A 6,492-nucleotide genomic window follows, 5' to 3' on the forward strand; every position below is an offset into this window, starting at 1 on the left:
CAATGTTGCCCATAACTTGTCTTGATCCACACTATCAAAAACCTTTGTGTAGTCAACAAAGCACAGGTTAACATATTTCTGGTATTCGCTGCTTCCAGCCACAATCTATCTGCTGTCAGCAATGATATCCTTCGTTCCATGCCTTCTTCTGAATCCAGCTTGAACCTCTTGAAGTTCCCTGCCAATGTATGCTTGCAGCCATTTCCATATTACCTTTACTAAAACTTTACTCGCATGGGATATCAAAGATATTGTCCGATGATTTCTGCATTCTGTTGGGTCACCTTTCTTTGAATGGGCACAAATACGGATCTCTTCCAATCAGTTGGCCAGATAGTTGTCTTCCAAACGTCTTCGCATAGATGAGTGAGTGCCTCCTGTGCTGCCTCACTTTCTCAAAAGATTTCAATTTGTATTCAATCAATTCCAGGGGTTTTGTTCTTTGTTAATTCCTTCAATGCACCTTGAACTTCTTCCTTCAGTATCATTGACTCTTGATCATATGCTACCTCTTGAAATGGTTGAATATTGACCATTTCCTTTGGTACTGTGTGTATTCCTTCCATCTTCTTTTGATGCTTTATGCATCATTCATTAATTTGCCCCGAGAATCCTTCAATAACGAAAGCTGAGGCTTGAATTTTTCTTCATTTCCCCCAGCTTGAGAAATGCTCAGCGTGTTCTTCCCTTTTGGTTTGCACATTTCGTCATAATATTTGACTTTGTCTATTTGAGCTGACCTTTGAAATTTTCAGTTCAGCTCCTGTACCTCCTCATTTCTTCCATTTGCTTTAGCATCTCTACGCTGGAGAGCAAGTTTCAGAGTCTCTTCTGACACCCATTTTGATCTTTCCTTTCTTTATTGTCTTCTTAATGACACTTTGCTTTCTTCCTGTATGATGTTCTTGGTGTCATCCCACAACTCTTCTGGTCTTCAGTCTTTTGTGTCTAATGTATCAACTCTGTTCTTAAATGATCACTAAATTCAGGTGGGCTATATTCAAGGTCATATTTTGGCTTTTGTAAATTTGTTTTCATTTTCTTCAGCTTCAGTCTGAATTTGTATATGAGCAATTGATTGTTCCACAATCTACCAAAGAGCTTTATTGTTGTTGGAAGTGCCGTCTGAATAATTCTGACTCATGGCAACCCTGTATAGGGTTTCCGAGGAGCAGCTGGTAGGTTTGAACTGAAGACCTTGTGGTTTGCAGTCTTGTGCTGAACCACAGCACCACAGCAGAAGTCCAAAGAGCTTTACTAGATGGTGGAAATAACCTGCCACTGACGTCAGAACCTCTCCGAACTCACAGACTGAAGTGTTTTATAGTGAGGAGTAAAGCTGCAGAGTGTTTAAGTTAGATTTCAAAAAAGAGGCAAGTTTTCCTGTTTATGCATTTTCATTTCTGTGTGCTGTTTCCTTGTTTCCCTTTCCCATGTTTCACGTGCATGTGGTGTCCTTGATGGAGTGTAAGATTTTGTTGCAGAGGCGTCTGGGATAGTTGACATAACTGGTTTTGCGCCTGGCTGAAAACTAATTAAGGGGAGGTTGATAGGTAGCTGATGGTTAACAACCCCCTCTGGGTAGCTGAATAGGAATGGAGGGTTCACAAACTCCATTGAGTTCTGGCTGCACAAGGAGATAGTTTTATTTATTTATTTTTTTGCCTTGTTTATATCCTATCCCACCTGTCCTTTGTATTTGGATGTTTTTTTATGGTTCTAATGATCTTTTCTGGATGTCACTTTTTTGCTGTTACCAGTAAGTTTCCTCCTGTTTCCTTACCCTAGCTAGCAATGTGCTGTTTGTTCGTTGTTGTTGTTTTCTAGTAAGATTCATGACCATTTACAATAAGAAAAATATGTAGAGCTCAGCTCATTCATAGGTGCCTGCCTCATTTTAAGGTCATGAAACGTTTGAATGTTCATGAATACTGTGAAAGTTAAGCCAATTCTCTTCAGGAAGGAGCAGACAAGTACAGGTAGTCAGTCACCTCTAATATATGTTATCACAAAATGCTTTTATGATTGCTTTATTTCCCCCATTTATCATAATATGTTGTACTGACTGCACGGCACACAACAACAATAACAAGAGACAATGTTGCAGCATGTAATTTGCTGAGATGAAGGGGCTTAAAAAGTTCACAAGTGTTCAATTTTATTATTTACTGTTCAAAATACTGCAGTATAGATTTAGTGTCCTAAACTAAATCAGGAGCTCCAGTTGCTTGAAAACATGGATTAAGCACTGTTGACTTTGCTAAAGTTGAGAGTCAGATTTGGGAGACAGTGAGATATTACTGTGAAATATATGAAGAAAAAATGAAAAGGACCGCATAGGCAACCCTCACTAATTCCTCATTAAAAACACTATCCTCATTCTCAGTGATACTTCCGATGAAGCAGAACCTTCCACAAGTGAAGTAATTACCACAACTGAAAATGCTAACACTGACCAACTCTTCTTCATCAATGGAGTAAGTTTTTATGATTTGTATACTTTAATGTATGTATCAAAATATATCTGTAAATTTATATGTAATGTTTCATTTATTTCCAAATAAAGGTGGGGTTTATAAGGATATTGATAATAAAAAGCAATAATAATGAAAACTAAGAAGTCTAAAAAGTGTTAGACTTAGTCAGAACAAAATCTACATGCTTGTGCAAGTAAGTGTGTGTTTGTGTGAGTGTGCTTGCAGTAGAGATTTTGCCTATAACATAGGGGTTCACAGAGGCTCCGATATTTGTTTTACCATATTTCCTAGGACAGTAGTTCTCAAACTTGAACATGCTTGTATCAGAATTACATACAGAACTCCTTAAAACACAGACTGCTAAAACAGTCCCAAGAGTTTCTGATTTAGTAGGTCTAGGTGGAAGCTTGGCATTGTGCGTTTCTGAAAGCGTAGTGGTTACGAATCGGGCTGTGAACCTCAAGGTCAGCAGTTCAAAATTACCAGCTGTTCCTTGGGAGAAAGATGAGGCTTTCTGCTCCTGTAAAGATTTACAGCTTTGGAAACCCTGTACTGGGTCGCTATGAGTCAGAACTGACTCCACGACCCATAACAACAACAACAACAACAACAACAAGAGAAAACCCCCAATGAGGTGGTTAGGCACAGTAAGTGTAACAATGATTGTGAGGATGGCCCAGAACAGGCAGTGTTTCATTCTCTGTGTATATGGTTGCTATGAGTCAGGACCGACTCAACAGTATCTAACAATCACAAGAAGTTCTCAGGTGCTGTTGTTAGGGCTGATTTGAGGATGACACTTTGTAAACCATTGTCCAAGGACAAAAGCCTCTTTTCTAATCTTATCTCTCTTGTGGATAGGAGTCTTGGTGTGGCATTGTGGAATCAGTGCTGGACTGTTCACCAAAAGGCTGGCAGTTTAAACTCACCAGTTGCTCTTCAGAAACCCTATACAGGGTTACTATGAATTGGAACTAACTTGATGGTACTTAGCAACAGCAAGAACATCTTATAGATAAGTGAGTTCAGGCACAGAGTGAAGTTATATAGGAAGTTTACAGCAGAACTGGAATTCAGGACGGGTTGGCATGCCAAGTTCAATGCAGTGCAATGCAATCAATTCTATTCACCCGTTGCAAGGGGACAAAGATAACGTCCCTGAAACTGACCCAAAACCCCATAAACCATAATAATTAAAATCAGAATGTGGTCATTGTGAAAAGAAATTATGAGAGTGTCCAGGAAACACCTTCATAATCTGGACTGGGGTAGAGAGAAGCACTCAGGGAGGGTTTTGGGAAAGTGATTGCATTTGAATTGGGTCAGGAAGGAAGCTTGGAGGGTAGGAAAATAACTCCTTTCTATTGAACATCTGCTAACCACAGAGTCAGCAGTTCAAACCCAGCAGCCACTCCTTAGAATCCCTATTTAGGGTTGCTATGAGTAGACACCAACTACATGACACTTAACAATCGAATGTCTAATCTGTACTTTCATATACATTTAGTCTTGTTTACTTCTCATAACAATTGGATGACATTTTTATACCAATTTGACACAAGAGGAAATGACATCCATTGTTCTTTCCAGTTTTGTACAATGTGTAGGAAAAAAAAAATAATCCTTTGCTATTTTGAACTAACTTCATACTTAGGTAGGGGAAATGTGTTTTGTTCAAAGGAAGTGCATTGCTAGCACTTTGATCTTGCAATGAAGACACTGTACCATTAGGTGAGCCTGTCTGTTGGGGCCAGATTAAATAATCATGAGTGTGACAGATGGTGACTATGATTGAAACAGGCTGGCCCCATCCAGAAACCCCATTCTCTCACTAGATGCCAGTAGAGGAATGAATCCTTTCTACCCAGCAGCCAAGACACCATGGGCCAAAGATAGTGTGCAGGACATTGGAAACAACTGATTTTAATTACCTGAAACAGAAAATGGGTGGCAGACATGAAAACCTACCTTTCAGGAGGTATATCAGGCATGACCTCTACTTGAACAATCCAAGTTAAAATCGTTTATGTAGTTTTAGGGAAAAGAACATAAAACGCAGACTAGAACAGAGGAAATAGGTCAAGCATCCTCTTCTCATAAATGTTAAATAGTGGGAGCCCTTGGCTTTGTCTTCTTTGATTTAGCAGAAGGAAGTTATTCTGTGCTTCTATTTGGGGTGTGATTTATAGATTGAATACTGAGTCTGCTTTCTCAAAATAAGAATGGGCACACAGTGGGGCAAGCACTGACCCCTGCGAGCCAGCACACTGGGAAGTTGCTTCTGTCCCACCCAGATTCACCCAGTGACTTTGATCAGGTCCTGCCATCTCCAGGCCTTCAGTCCCAGTCAATATGATCTCTCTAAGGTCCTCACAGCTCGAAGTCCACTGTTCTTGGAGTGGGACACAGTGCCCTAGGCAGGAGCAGTAAAGAGAGAAGCTGGGTCGCTGGCACTGTGTTTGCCTTTGAAGTCAGGTTAGCATCGGGGTGGCAGTGTCCTGCAGTGTGCCTGTAGTAGCTGAGCCAGTGTCCTCAGTCAACTGATGTCAATCAGATGGCCCTTTAAATCCTGGCTCTTTGGATAACAAGCAGGTTATTTCATCTCACTTATTTTTCATTTTCTCACCTGTTAGAAGAGAAATATGTAAAATAAAGATAATAAGTACCTGCTACTACTTAGAGTCCTCGTGTGACGCTGTGGGTTAATGAGCCAGACTGCAAAGCTGTTTGAACTGCAAGGTCAGCTGTTCAAGCTCACCAGCTGCTCCTCAGAAACCCTATACAGGGTCGCTATGGGTCAGAATTGATTCGATGGCACTTAACAACAACAACAACTGCTTAGAAGGGCAGTGCGGTGGCTCCATAGATAAGCACTCGACTGTGAACCACAGTGTCAGCGGTTCATGCTCAACAGCTGCTCTGTAGGAGAAAGATAAGGCTTTCTCCTTTCACAAAGATTTAAAATAGTCTCGGAAACCTTATACAGGGCCACTATGAGTCAGAACAAACTTGACAGTAATTAACAACAACTGCTTGAAAGCTCTGTGGCAGAAAAAATGAGGTTTTCTGCTCCTGTAAAGATTTGTAGCCTTGGAAACTCTATGCAGGGTTGCTATGGATCAGAACTGACTCCATGGCACACCACCACCACCTCCACTATCACCACCATTGCTTAGAAGGAGCCCTGATAGTGTAGCGGTGAAAGTACTTGGTGGTTAAACATCAGCCGCTCAGTGGGGAAAGACATGGTAGGCTGCTTCTGTAAAGATTATAGCCTTGGAAACTCTATGGGCAGTTGTTCTCTGCCCTATAGGGTAGCTGTATGTTGGGATTGACTCTACAGCCGTGGGGTTTAGGTCATTGCTTTTAGGATTAGAGAATATAGGTAGAAAGTATTTACAATATCTAATACAGTTAACAGGTGTTCAATATAAGGTGTGGTTCTGTAGGAAGCACTTGACCACAAGGTCAGTTTGAACTGCAAAGTTGGTGTTTCAAATTCACCAGCTGTTCCTCAGACATCCTATACAGGGTCATTACGAGTCAAAACTAACTCAATGGCACTCAGCAACAACAACATTGCAAAACCACTGTTACTACTACTATTAAAATGTTTACTATCTTCTAAAGGAGTCCCTGGATGATGTAAATGGTTAACATTCTCAGTTCTTAACTGAAAGGTTGATATTCTGGTGCCTCCAAAGAAAGGCCTGATGATCTACTCTTGAAAAATTAGCCATTGAAAACCCTGTGGTGGAGGGAGTGGGGTGGAAACTCTGTGGAGCACAATTCTACTCTGATGCACGTGGGCTCAGCATGAATTGGAATCAATTCAATGGCGCTGATTTTTACTATGTTCACCAAAACAGGAAATAGAGATAATAGGATGAGTTAGAAATATTCCCTGAATTCAGGAAGTTTACAGTTTGATAGCATTGCACAAACATATAGAAGCCCCAACATGCTAGACAGACTGTGACAAAAACTGCAATAGAGAGAGAAAGAGAGAGAGAGA

Source organism: Chrysochloris asiatica, unplaced genomic scaffold (genome assembly GCF_000296735.1).
Source record: "Chrysochloris asiatica unplaced genomic scaffold, ChrAsi1.0 scaffold00131, whole genome shotgun sequence".
Lineage (NCBI taxonomy): Eukaryota > Metazoa > Chordata > Mammalia > Afrosoricida > Chrysochloridae > Chrysochloris > Chrysochloris asiatica.